Source organism: Zea mays, chromosome 7 (genome assembly GCF_902167145.1).
Source record: "Zea mays cultivar B73 chromosome 7, Zm-B73-REFERENCE-NAM-5.0, whole genome shotgun sequence".
In the NCBI taxonomy this organism is placed as follows: domain Eukaryota; kingdom Viridiplantae; phylum Streptophyta; class Magnoliopsida; order Poales; family Poaceae; genus Zea; species Zea mays.
In genome coordinates this window covers 150503138-150518552 of record NC_050102.1, presented here as the reverse complement: position 1 = coordinate 150518552, position 15415 = coordinate 150503138, and positions in this window count along the sequence as shown.

Here is a 15415-nt window from a genome sequence, read left to right as displayed (position 1 = left end):
CAATCTGTGCTTGCCCCTGAAACTGTGACATCTCTAGCAGCACCAATCTCCTCATACCAAATTCACAGCACAAAAGCCCCTATGCGCTTGTGCAGCAACCCACTGGTCCTTGAACCCGCCTAGACTAATCTTGACATCGCGACTCAAGTACTCAACAGATAACATACAAGTAAAAACCTCGCCATAACAATCTCCTGCTCCCTCTTCTCACGATCTATCTTGGCTATTCATTTTAATATATACATAAAAACTAAGAAAATGAATACTATTTTACAACTATAAACTGCTTATACCAGCATGGGGAGGGGGCTTTTGGTGCATTAGTTATTCATGGGTCTCTGAAATCTAAAAAAATTCTTGCATGGATATAGGAGAAAAATTCTGTGTGGACCAAAGAGAGGAAGTACCGACGGCTGTTGCGAGGTGGGGTGGAGTGGGGCTGTCTCGCTCACCACCGGCGGCCGACAGCGGACTCCGGCTACCCTTGTCCATTGCAGCGTCGGCCACGCCCTGCCAGCTCTGTGGTCGCCGGAGCTCGAAGGCGGCAAGACTGGGGCGATCGGCTACCTAGGGACACTCTGAAAGGGAAATAGGGTCAAACCTTTTCCTAAAATGATTTTGGTGGTTGAATTGCCCAACACAAACAATTGGACTAACTAGTTTGCTCTAGATTATAAGTTCTACAGGTGCCAAAGGTTCAACACAAACCAATAAAAAGGTCCAAGTTAGGGTTCAAAAAGAAAGGAGCAAAAGAAACCAAAGGCTGCCCTGGTCTGGCGCACCGGACTGTCCGGTGCACCAGGGTGGATCAACTCCAACTCGCTACCTTCGGGTTTCTGGAAAAGCCACTCCGCTATAATTCACCGGACTGTCCGGTGTGCCAGCGGAGCAACGGCTACAGCGCAACGGTCGACTCCAACGGAAACCTGAAAAGCGCTACAGTGCGCGGACAATTCGCGTAGAGTCAGAGCAGGCGCCAGAAGGCGCACCGGACAGTACATAGTGACTGTCCGGTGAACCACCGGACCGTCTGGTGGCCCAGGCGGTTAGAGCTCCAACGGTCGAACCCTAACAGTTGGGTGATGTGGCTGGCACACCGGACAGTGTCTGGTGGCGCACCGGACTGTCCAGTGCGCCCATCACCAGCAGCCTTCTCCAAACGACTACAATTTTGTTGGTGGCTATAAATACCACCCCAACCGGCCACTTCAAGGTGTGGGAGCCCAAGCAACATTCCAAGTCATATAGTTGACATATCCAAGCCCTCCCAACCACCTCTATTCATTGATCCATCCTATACACAAGACTTAGACCACTTCAACCTACACAAGTGCCACAAAAGAGAGAGCAAGCAAAAGAAAGCTTCTCGTGTGAGTTTAGCAATAGTGCCTTGTGAGATTCATTGAGAGAAAGTGTGTGCTACATCTTGTGTTCATTTGTGCGTGGAGTTTTGACTCCCATTGAACTTCCTCCAAAGTTTTGGAGGCTTGTAAAGCTAGCAAGAGACACCTAAGTGTGTGGTGATCCTTGCGGGGTCTTAAGTGATTCTTGAAAAGAAGAAGAGCTCGCCGGTCTTGGTGATCGGTGGAGAGAGGGAAAGGGTTGAAAGAGACCCATCCTTAGTAGACTCCTCAACAGGGACTAGGCCTTCGAGGGCCAAACCTCGGTAAAACAAATCACTCGTGTCTCTTGTGTTTATTGCTTGTGATTTGTTTGTTCTCTCCCTTTCTAAGTTCTCTTGCGCTACTCTTTGCTAGTATTATTTTGTTACTTCAAGTTAAATTATCATTTAGAGAAGCAACTCCTTGCGAGAAAGAACTTGTGTTTATCCTCTTCTTATCTAAGCCCTCTTGCATTATTCTCCACTAACATTTCTAGTAGTATTGATATTGATTAAATTCCACACTCTTTGAAAACAATACTCGTTGCAAGCAAAGGACTTAGTTTTATACTCCGATAATTGTGAATCTTGTTCTAACCACTAATCAAGGGATCTAGTTTGGATTTAGAATTATAATTTTCAGGTTTCGCCTATCCACCCCCTGTAGGCGACTTTCAATTGGTATCTGTCGGGTACCATAATTAGGGGTACCCCCACTACTCCTAATCACGGCTGGTAAACACCTTCAGAGCAAACCGTGAAGACTGACGGCTCGGGTCAAAGTCAAGGCTTCGACTACCAAGGGACACGGTCTCACCTCGCCCAAGCCCGGCCTCGGGCGGAACAGTGGTCCCGAACGAATCCACGCCTCGCCCGAGGGTCTCCTCAGATAGTGAGTGCACCCTCGGCTCAGCCAAAGGCAAGCCTTGTCGTGCAAGCGACTTTGGCCAAATCGCCTTACCAGCCGACCGTGTTGCATGCGCATTTAATGCTAGGGTCGCCTGACACCTTATCCTGACACGCGCGCCTCAGTCGGCAAGGTCGAAGTGACCGCAGTCACTTCGACCTTTCACTGACCGATTTGACAGGAAAACTGCGTCGCCCGCCCTGCTCCGGCTGCTGTTGAAAGTTCCCTTTGACCCGGGAACAGGATCTGGATCTCGCCTAGAGGGGGGTGAATAGGCGAATAAAACTTATTACTTTAAAACTTAAATTCTTACTCTACTCGAAGACTTAGTACGCAGTGGAGTGAGAAGACTCTTCGAGTAGGTTGCAGCGGAATAGAAGATCCTGTCTCAAAATGTCCTGCACTTCAAATAAAGCTTATACCACAGATAAGTATTGAAGTGCAGATATAAAATCGAGTAAGACAGAGAGTCAGGATACAATATAGAACAGAGCACACAGACGCAAGGATTTATCCCGAGGTTCGGCCAAGCCTGAAATGCTTGCCTAGTCCTCGTTGGGGTTAGCCACACCTGGGCTTGGAGTCTATTTCAACTCCTTCCTCCGTTTGCTCAGATCTGTCAGTATGACAGATAGAGCCTTTCACTATTGAGTGGGGTTACAACAGAACCGCGGCTGCTTACAAACTTCTTGGCAGCACCCCGGCAGAGTAACGATACGCTCAAGACCTTGCTCTAGCTCTTTAGCAGCTCTTCTCCACTCTCTAAAGGCTTATAGTTGTGCCTTCTACACAAACTAGAGAGATACACACAAGAGGGAGAGTGAGAATTGATCCGAGTGATGTCTACACTTGTTGGCTGCACTTGTACATGCTTGAGGCGCCTAGGGGTCCCTTTTATAGACCCAAGGGGCCTAGGAGCCGTTGGACTTCATTTGGAAGGCAATATCAGCTTTCTGTCGGGTGGTGCACCGGACAGTCCGGTGCACCACCGGACACCGCCCGGTGCCCGATTTCCTTCCCAAAATGGTGCAGTCGACCGTTGCTGTCTTGGAGCCGTTGGCGCACCGGACACTGTCCGGTGCCCCCATTTGACCGTTGGCTCAGCCACGCGTCACACGCAGATCGCGCGGCCGACCGTTGCCCAAGCCGACCGTTGGCTCACCGGACAGTCCGGTGCACCACCGGACAGTCCGGTGAATTATAGTCGTACGTCGCCAGTCTCCTCCCGAGCCACCGGACAGTCCGGTGAATTATAGTCGTACGTTGCCAGACTCCTCCCGAGAGCGGCCTGTTCACCATTGTTCAACCTGGCGCACCGGACACTGTCCGGTGCACCACCGGACAGTCCGGTGTGCCAGACTGAGCTGAGTCTTGGCTGTACACAACCAAGCCATTTGCACCTCTTTCTTTTTCTTCTTCCTTCTGTTTCTAACACTTAGACAAGTATATTAGTACACAAAAACCAATGTACTAAGTCTAGAAACATACCTTCTCTTAATTATTACATCTATAGCATTTGTCATGCTTGAGCTTTGATGTTGGACTCATAAATCATCAAGTCAACTTGACTTGATCTAGATTGACATTTCTTAGCTCCAACATCCTGCAAAGGTCACATAGAACATCTACAAACATAGGAACAACCCAACCAAAAGATCAAGGTGAACTTAGCTCTTTTGGGCTGCTTCTAGTTCTGGTTTTGACACTTGTTCTCCTTCTAGTGACCTTGATCTCCTTCTTAGAGCTTGATCTTGAGCCTTATGACTTACACCACATACCTATAGATATTTCCTCATTGGTTGTAAGTCACGTCCTTATGTAGTGATCCTTGATGTGCCGTAGCTGTTCTCAACTCGATCACCCTTGACTTTGCAAGCCTTCTTCTTCACCCTTGGCTTTGGGTTCCTCAGCCTCCTTGACCTTCTCCCGTGCACTTGGTACCTCGAAGCTCTTCTTGCCTCCGTCCTTGGCTTGATCAGCTGTCTCCGAGCTACGCACCCGAGTCTCACTTTATGCAAAGTCCATCTTACTTGTGATGTCCATCATGTATCCATAATCCAGTTCTTGGACCATCACATTTGTTCACTTGTGTTGAACCCTGTAGGCTTTACCTTAAGCACCTGTTCAACACTTAGTACACTTGTTAGTCCTTTAATTGAGTTGTCATCCAAACACCAAAACTCACAAGAGAGCTTTCAATCTCCCCCTTTTTGGTGATTGATGGCAACACAATTAAAGCTTACATAAGAATAAGACTTTAAGCACAAATTTTGAATTCTAAGTTTATAGAATGCTCCCCCTAAATATGTGCTTACTTCAAAAACATAATTTTGGCCTCAGACGCCAAATTGCACATACCTAGGCAATTCGAAACATTTCTACACCTTAGCACTTTTTAGGATGCATTGTGTCAAGAATCAAACCATGATGCTATAACACACAAATGCACATAATCAGAGTTAAACACCATTCAAATTAGTGGATATATCACAGGAATATCAACCTACCACTATTCACCATTAAGATACCAATTCAAACTAATACCAATTTAAACTAAGATACTAATTTAAAACAATCTTAAAGCACCATTAACCACATGACTATCTATTACACTATAGAAGCCAAATAATAATTCATCGCGGCGAAAACACTAGTTCATATGATGCAACACATATAATACTGCAAGAGGCATATGAATAACACACTAGCAGAGCTTAAACTAACACATCACCTCTTAGGATAAGCTTTCCTCTCAGGTTGAGATAAGCTTTAATACACAAATTCTCCCCCTTTGACATCAAACACCAAAAACCATACTCAAGCAAGAACAAAGGATGATGTCAAGGGACAGCAGGGTGTTAAGGAGGAAAAACGACTATCAAAACTCCCCCTTACTTATTGAACATATGCACTATCAACATTTAGGTAAGATACATATATGCAAAAATATTAATACTTCCTTTTGTACCTTTACCATGTAGTAGTGTACTTCCCATCTTGAAAGTATTTAATTTCTCGAGAGCTTCTCCACACTTGTGCCTGATTCTTTATCCTAACCTTTTCTTGTTGCTAAGACACAAAACTTAGAACAAGTTATAGTATTGGGCACAAGAAGAAACTTCTATTCTAATGATTATCAAAAGATGTCGGCTTGAAGCAAACTATCACGGCTACCAATTGAAATATACCAATTGCAAAGTTCATTTATTATCATAGCTCCATGATATTTAAGAATAAGCATCTATTATCACCAGATATTATAGAGCATGAGCAATCTAAAAAATATGCACTTACTCATGACTTGAGATACCAAATTCTTGACTTACTGAGGTACCCAAGTCCTGCTTGCTCCATTTCATGCTCATCTTCTCTTTTCCACCTTGAGATTGTACAAGATTGCTCAAGAAAAAGTTAGTCTCAACAGACACAAGTTATGTATGCTCCCCCTCAAGTTGTGCATCAAGTATTTGAATGACTTGCACTTTGCACATTCTAGCTTCCTCAGAACTAGAGGGGATCACATCATACCTTGGTCAAGGCATACTCTATCACTTTCATCCTAAAGAGATATCAATTAAATACCAAATTGAAAGCCACTTAATACAAATTGAAGGCTAAATGAAAGGTTGACTAAATACAACAATGCATGCCTCAGGAGCACCTAAGCCAATTGAATATTCACAGGAAGTCTAACATTTACACCCAACTTAGACATGCTTCATACTTAACTATCATTGCACCACATATACCAATTGAAAAACAACACGATCATGCATATAAAGCGCAATGTCTAATCACATCATAATTAGGAAGGTTCCTTAGATACACCAAAAGAATCAACATTATAAAGGAGCACCTAAGCCAAGATACTACCAATTCAGAGGCAAACCATAGCTGAGATCACAATCAATGGAACTTCAAGAATATTTAATGAAATTGCATAGCTCCATTTTCCATACCTTTGCCTTTATGAGAGCACTTGTTATCACCAATTCAGGGCTCCTTTTGCTCACGCACCTCATAGCTCAAAAGGGCACGACATGGATTTGAAATTCACACAATACCAAACTAGGGTAATCATGTGAACATGCACTAAACAAAATGTCATATTTGCACATAGCATGACTTACAAAAAGTTACATGTTTATCCATATACACCAAGAGAGTTAATCGTTGTGGATATAACAAATGAAAGAGCTACCCATGAATGATTCAAAAGATATATCCTATAGAGCACCAGCCATGATTAAGCAAACATCATTATGATCCATTTAACACAGGCAATCATAAAGCATAACTACTCCAAGGACAGGTAGCACAACAAGCCAACTTAAGAGCAATACTAAATTGCAATTATGTACTTAAAATACACGGGTACCGTCCTTTGGAGAGCAAGTTGTAGATTCTCATCAAAGTCCTTTACTTGATTCACCAATAATGATTAAGGACCTCTACAACTTATTTCACTTGAGATGAACATGGGATTAGTGTCTCACAATAATTCAACCTTGGGACAATGAATAAACACCAAAACAATTAAAAGCTTAAGCATAGAGTTTGAGATAACAGTCTTAAGCTCTCCCATGGTCTCCAGTTCATCTCAAGGTACCTGCATGATCTAGTTAGCATAGTTTGGTACCCATCTCGGGATGGGTCCATAATGATCATCTAAATGTGCCATAGGTACCCAAATAGCCTTTGTGCTAGTTCTAGGTGATCTCGTTATAGATCTAGCACAGGTATATGATTTGGGTCTCCTACGCAAATAAGATTGAGACAAATTCACTTGCTTAGGAATCTTACCTTTATAACATACCTTGGATAGATGACCCTGCTCACCACACTTGTAGCAGAAGCGTCGCTCAACCTGACCTGACGCTTGCTGTTTGTCATTTTCCTTGGTGAGGGTCACCTTGGAGGATGCACATCCTTGATTCTTCATGACCGGACATGAAGTGATCGTGTGGTCCTTATTGTTGCATCCAAAACAACTCCTTGTCCCTTCATTCTTGTCTTTGTACGGACAAGACGCGATGAGGTGGCCTAACTTCTTGCACTTGAAGCACCTCCTTTTTCCTTTTCCCTTTTTGTACTTGAATGACATGGAGAGATGATCAGTGCAAACAACATGATTAATTGAATTTTTACCTTTTTCCTTGTTCATGTTGATTTCTTCATTTATTGCTTTGGGAACATCCTTCTTATGGAGTTTGACCCTTGCTGCGGTTTCTCCTTCCTCAAGCTTCTTCACCACGTGTTCGTAGATATCTTGCGGAAGTCGAGCAAGGCATCTTCTCCTTAATTGTCTTTGTTTCTTGTTCCCAAGCAATCTCCTTTTTGATCCTGCAACTTGTTTCTCAAACAAAGATTGGCCTTTCTTGGGGCGGTGGAGGTCAGCACATGATAATATTTTGACCAATTGATTACTAGTGCAAGAATGAGGTTCATATGAGTTTAAACTAGTAATTACTACCTCATGAGCAATATCGAGCATGATATGATCATCAACTAGTTTACTATGAGAGTATGACAACGTATCATACTTTTCACTAAGAGCAAGCTTTTCTAAATTCATTGTTTCTACTTGACTTCTAAACATAGAATTTTCAGTTTTAAGTTGAGCAACATTAGATAGAGCGTCATCATTATTACTTTGCTCAATTAACATTGAATCATACCGTTGGACCAAGACATCATGAGAGCATCTTAGCTCCTCATGTTCTTTGGTCATCCTCTCCAGGCTGTTGTTTGTTTTGATTAGAGTCTCCTCTAGCCTGAGAAGCGTATCGCCTTGTTCCTTGTTCCTTCTCAACAACTTGACCAAGAGAACTTTGTCTGCTTTGTTGAGATGGTTGTAGAAATGGCGAATCTCCTCTTCTTCCACATCATCGGTCTCATTTTCCCTGTCATTAATGTCAGTGGAAGCAATATAGGAAAATGTACCTTGTGATGATGAAGATTCATCCTCGCTATCATCCTCATATTCCTCCTTATCATGGCTTTCGTCTCCACCGTCATTGTTAGCAATAAAACATTTATCACTAGTGGAGAACAAACCTGTCGACGAGGTGGATTCATCGTTTGGGTGCCATCGTTCTTGTTCTTCTCCCTTTGAATGGTTAGTATCACAAGTAATATAGGGAGTAGGAGCATCACAGTTTGCCACAAAATATTTTTCTTTAATCCTATTCCATAAATCATGAGCATCAACAAATAGATCACTATCACTACTCATGATGGCAAAATAGGCACCTCTAGATAGAGAATCAACTAAGATGTTGCATGCATGGTGATTTAGAGTTAGATATCTTAGTTCTTCATTGGAAGGATTTTTGCTAATATTAGAGGGAAAAATACTACAACTAAAGACCTGTCTCAAATCAGGATCAACACTCATGAAAGCACTATAAATAGAGACAGACCAAGACTTGTAATTAGAGCCATCGCCTAAAAGAAGTTCTACAGTTACCTCTTGTGACGACATCGTTATCTCCGGATGGCTAAGCCCACACTGGAGAGGCCTAGCTCTGATACCAATTGAAAGTTCCCTTTGACCCGGGAACAGGATCTGGATGTCGCCTAGAGGGGGGGTGAATAGGCGAATAAAACTTATTACTTTAAAACTTAAATTCTTACTCTACTCGAAGACTTAGTACGCAGTGGAGTGAGAAGACTCTTCGAGTAGGTTGCAGCGGAATAGAAGATCCTGTCTCAAAATGTCCTGCACTTCAAATAAAGCTTATACCACAGATAAGTATTGAAGTGCAGATATAAAATCGAGTAAGACAGAGAGTCAGGATACAATACAGAACAGAGCACACAGACGCAAGGATTTATCCCGAGGTTCGGCCAAGCCTGAAATGCTTGCCTAGTCCTCGTTGGAGTTAGCCACACCTGGGCTTGGAGTCTATTTCAACTCCTTCCTCCGTTTGCTCAGATCTGTCAGTATGACAGATAGAGCCTTTCACTATTGAGTGGGGTTACAACAGAACCGCGGCTGCTTACAAACTTCTTGGCAGCACCCCGGCAGAGTAACGATACGCTCAAGACCTTGCTCTAGCTCTTTAGCAGCTCTTCTCCACTCTCTAAAGGCTTATAGTTGTGCCTTCTACACAAACTAGAGAGATACACACAAGAGGGAGAGTGAGAATTGATCCGAGTGATGTCTACACTTGTTGGCTGCACTTGTACATGCTTGAGGCGCCTAGGGGTCCCTTTTATAGACCCAAGGGGCCTAGGAGCCGTTGGACTTCATTTGGAAGGCAATATCAGCTTTCTGTCGGGTGGTGCACCGGACAGTCCGGTGCACCACCGGACACCGCCCGGTGCCCGATTTCCTTCCCAAAATGGCGCAGTCGACCGTTGCTGTCTTGGAGCCGTTGGCGCACCGGACAGTCCGGTGCCCCCATTTGACCGTTGGCTCAGCCACGCGTCACGCGCAGATCGCGCGGCCGACCGTTGCCCAAGCCGACCGTTGGCTCACCGGACAGTCCGGTGCACCACCGGACAGTCCGGTGAATTATAGCCATACGTCGCCAGACTCCTCCCGAGAGCGGCCTGTTCACCGGGGTTCAACCTGGCGCACCGGACACTGTCCGGTGCACCACCGGACAGTCCGGTGTGCCAGACTGAGCTGAGTCTTGGCTGTACACAGCCAAGCCATTTGCACCTCTTTCTTTTTCTTCTTCCTTCTGTTTCTAACACTTAGACAAGTATATTAGTACACAAAAACCAATGTACTAAGTCTAGAAACATACCTTCTCTTAATTATTACATCTATAGCATTTGTCATGCTTGAGCTTTGATGTTGGACTCATAAATCATCAAGTCAACTTGACTTGATCTAGATTGACATTTCTTAGCTCCAACATCCTGCAAAGGTCACATAGAACATCTACAAACATAGGAACAACCCAACCAAAAGATCAAGGTGAACTTAGCTCTTTTGGGCTGCTTCCAGTTCTGGTTTTGACACTTGTTCTCCTTCTAGTGACCTTGATCTCCTTCTTAGAGCTTGATCTTGAGCCTTATGACTTACACCACATACCTATAGATATTTCCTCATTGGTTGTAAGTCATGTCCTTATGTAGTGATCCTTGATGTGCCGTAGCTGTTCTCAACTCGATCACCCTTGACTTTGCAAGCCTTCTTCTTCACCCTTGGCTTTGGGTTCCTCAGCCTCCTTGACCTTCTCCCGTGCACTTGGTACCTCGAAGCTCTTCTTGCCTCCGTCCTTGGCTTGATCAGCTGTCTCCGAGCTACACACCCGAGTCTCACTTTATGCAAAGTCCATCTTACTTGTGATGTCCATCATGTATCCATAATCCAGTTCTTGGACCATCACATTTGTTCACTTGTGTTGAACCCTGTAGGCTTTACGTTAAGCACCTGTTCAACACTTAGTACACTTGTTAGTCCTTTAATTGAGTTGTCATCCAAACACCAAAACTCACAAGAGAGCTTTCAGCTGTGCCAACCACCCGGGCAAAACCGATAACAGTTGAGTTCAGCCTCGGGCGCAACAGGAAGCTCCGCCTCGCCCGACCCTAGGGCTCGGCCTCGGCCTCGGAGGAGTCGCCGCCTCGCCCGACCCTGGGTCTCGGCCCCAGCCTCGGCCTCGGAGGAGTCGCCGCCTCGCCCGACCTCAGGCTCGGATCAACCGCGCCACGAGGGATGCATCATTACCCTACTCCTAGCTAGCTCAGGCTACAAAGGAACAAGACCGACGTCCCATCCAGCTTACCCCGATAACAGGCGATGGTGGTTTCCTGCATGCAACCATGACGTCGGTGGTTCTCAAGCCCCCTACGGAAGCAAGGAGACGTCAGCAGGATCCATACATCACCAACAACTGTACTGCTACAGGGCTCAAGGCACTTCTCCGATGGCCACGATACTATCTCTATAGGGCTCGAGACGTCCCCCCAACGGCCACGTTGTTATCTGTACAGGGCTCAGGGCACTTCCCTGCTAGCCATGTTAGCTCCTAGCTACACCCCATTGTACAACTGGGCATCTCCTTACGTCTATAAAAGGGGGTGTCCAGGGCCCCACAGGAAGAGGGGGGAGGGAGGACGAGCATACGGACAGAAGAACGCACGGCGGGAGAAGACGAGCTGGGGCCGGACGCTCTCTCTCTCTCGCTCTCTGCTACTCGCTCTCTCTCACCCTCGCTCTCTCGCAAGGCTTGTAACCCCTACTACGAGCACCCTAGTGCAGGATAATACAAGGCTCATTCCTCCACTTGTGTTCCATCCCGCGCCAACCCATCTGGGCAGGGGCACGCAGCGGCAAATTCACTCGTCGGTCCAGGGACCCCCCCGGGTCCGAAACGCTGACAGTATCAGAGCTAGGCACTTCATATTGAGTCTAACAACTCGAAGTGATGGCTCGTAGAAGATCCCAAAAGAACAAGAAGACACCTCTGAAGGAAAACAATGAGGTAACTCTTGAGATATTACTTTTCGATTGTTCTAATTATGATTCATGGTCTACTAGGGTGATAAATGCTTTTAGAACCATAGATCCACAATTAGAACAAATTATAAACAAGAGTATTATACCCTCTAGTTATAATAGAAAAATATTTCCGAGGAAGATCAAAGATGTATTCGCTTAAACTACCTGGCTTATGGCATCTTAAGTAATTCTCTTAGCAAAGAAGATTATCATGCCTTCATAATGAATTATAATGAATCTATTCATGATGCGCATGATATTTGGACTGGAATTAAAAATAAATTTGATGAGTCCAAACATGATGGTTCATTTTGTGCTTCTACTTTCTTTGGTCCTTGTGAAACTAACCCTTTGAAGGAAGAAGAAGAAAATGAACGATGGAGACCAAACGATGAATCCACCTCTCCAAAAGGTTTGTCTTCCAATTTCGATTCACACATATGTTGTGTGGCTAATGAAAATGATAGTGGAAGCACAAATGAGGATGAGGAGGATGAAAGAAGCTTCATGCAACTCTACGCTCATCTAAGCCTAGAAGATAAGGCGGTCATGCTCAAACTTCTAAAAAGAGCGAGAGAGCAAAGCAGTGCTCGTCAAATGCTAGAAGATATTCTCTCCATAAAAATGGTAAGCTTTGATGAGTTGACTAAAGAACATGAGGAGCTAAAGTGCTCTCATGTTGATTTGGTCCAAAGGTATGAAACTATTTCAATTGAGAAGAAAACTCTTCCTATTGTATCGCTCAATTAGTAAATAGGAATGCCTTGCTTAAGGACCAAGTAGAAAAGCTAAAAGTTGAAAATCTAGCTTTTCAAGAAAAACATGATATGCTTCTATGTTCTCATGAAAAACTTATGGATGATCATATCATGTTAAACATTGCTCATGAGGTTGTGATAGGAAACTTAAAATCCCAACAACCTCACTCATGCACATGTATTCAAATTGAAACTATATTACCATGTGCTAATGCTTGTTGCTCGTCAACAAGCAAATCCTCCTTTGAGCTAGAATTTGCAGGAACAAAAGATGATACATATTAAGAGCTCAAAGAAGAAAATGAGAAGCTAAAGATGAGCTTGACACAACTAAAAGAGAAGTGCACTGCTCAACCTTCTCAAGATAACCGTGATCACATGGTGAAGAAGCTTGAGACAGGATCAACCGTGGCATGCACCAAATCCCTTGAAAAAAATGTCAAGGACTTGAGGATTGCCAAGAGGAATGAACAAAAGAAGAAAATCAATACCTTCGTCAAAATCCTCAACCGTGCCTCCATGCAAGGTAACATCCAAGGTAATAATCAAGCCACACTTCACACTAAAAGAAGTAAGAAGTGTAGTGAATGCTATGAAAAAGGACACTCGATTAGATCATGTCCCTATATTAAAAATAGCTTGATTATTAACAAGGATGATAAACTTTGTTTTAAATGCTCAAAGAAGGGACACTTAATTAGGTCTTGTCCCCATTTAAAACAAAAAGGCATAGTGTTAGAAAAGAAAATATTCACTAACAATGTAGCAAGCAAGAAACAAGGAAAGAAGAAATCTTTAAGACTTGAAGAACGCCTATGCTATATATGTCGAAAGAAGGGACATCAATGCAAGGATTGTCCCAATAGTAACTATCCCACTTCTAGCTTGTCAATTATTTCACATGTAACTAGGCAACCCAAAATTGCAACTTGTGCTAGAAAGGTAATGAGTTTACCAAGTGCTAACACAAAGGACTTGTAACACCACAAAAGCCATCAAATAAAAATAATGAATTTAGTTATTATATTAATTAGGGTAATAATTTTTTAAGTGTTTAATTATTTATTTGCATTTTGATCATTTTCTTTCTATGCGCTTGATTGATTATCGGATGATTGTTATTAACTTCCTTTTAAAAAAAGAAATCCTAGTAATTAAAATAATAATTAAGTAATATAGTAATTATTAGTCTAAAAACAAGTATTTTATTTATAAATATTTTTGGTGAATTTTTTATGATTTTTCGAGCTCTTTAAAAATGCATCTCGGAATTAGAAAAAAAAACAAATCCTACACTAACCGGCCCACTAGGGGCCAAGTCCCCAAACCCTAACTCCACACGTCGTGCGCGCGCTCTGGCTCTCCCAGCGCCAGCCGCTGCCTGCTACTCTCTCCCTCTCCCCTAATCTCTCTCTCCCTCCCCACTCCCTTCCTTCTCTCCCATGCTCTCTCCAACACATGAAAATTTCCAGCCACCGCGCCAGGCAACCGGCCTTCCCGCGCCGCGCGCCCTGCGTGTCCGCACGGCCGGCCGAGCAGCGCTCGCCAGCCGTCCGCGCGACGGAGCCTCGCCATCCAGCCGAGCCGACGTCCGCGCCACAGTGCTAAAGCACGCTCGCGCGTGAGCGACGTCCCAGCCACGCCAGCAGTCGACGCCTGAGCAGCCAGCCAAGCCGAGCAGCGCCCGTTGCTGAGCCCTGCGCCATCCCAACGCCCGACGCCGTGTTACTGCCTGCGCGCTTTACTTCATCGTGTAATGGAGTTTAATGGAACCGTTTCTTCCTCCGTCGTTATTCTCTGGTCACTGACGCATCGATGGCCATTGAAGACCACCAGTGACCTCTCCTCTCCCCTCCCTCTCTCTATAAAAAGGCAGCAGAGCCCCTCTCCTTTCTCCTGCCTACCCAAGCTCACTCCATCCCTCTAGCTCGCTAGTGCACTGTTCGACGTCGTCACTAGTGCTGTTCGTCGCCGGAGTTTGCCGCTCGTCGCCGGAGCCCGTGGAGTTCGTCGGAGCTACGCCATCCGCCATCCGTAGTCGAGCCCTGCTCTTCTCCACCCGACTGAACCCATCGATCCATCCCCGTCGCACGCACGAACCCAAGGTTGAAGACGACCCAAAATTATTTTGTGTATTTTATAAAACACTTTTTGATTCGATTCATGAATTGTATATTTAGTTTGTTGTAATATGAACACGTGTGATTCGCAATTCATGTATATGTGCGTTATGGAATTTTTGGTAGAGATTTGCGATTATTGGCGCACCGTGATAATTCATGTTAATCGATGCATTGATTTTTGGGTTAGAGAAGTATGACAAAATTTAGTAGTCACACGTTGGTGATAAAAACAATAGATAGGAATTTTTGTAGGTAAATTTGGTCGCAATAAACTTAGAAACTATTTGGAGAATTATAGGTGCATTTTAAATGGATTTAGAAAAATGGTATAGAACGCATGTCATATGAATAATATAGGATTTCTAGATGATTTAGCTAATTATTTTATTAAATTTCTTGTTATAAAGAAAGGAGAAAATATCACCGGTAGTGTGGAAAATAGATTTTTGCTAGTTAAATAATTATGTTCGCAAATTGAGCACTTAGATTTTTAGATTAAGCAAAATACTAGTTTATGTCAAAATATCCTCACTTGTGTTATAAAAAGTCCAATTACCAATGTATGTAGATTTTTTAGAATATTAATATTATTAGATTCATTTTTGTCATACTAAATAATTTGAGTTAGAAATGATAAAAGGTATTAATTTATTTATTAGTATTAAAGACGATAATTATCATTTAATTTTATTGATGATGTTAAAATATATTAATACTAGTTAAAACTGTATTTATTGCACCCGTTCATAAATTCACCATTAGGACTCACAATAATAGATATAATTG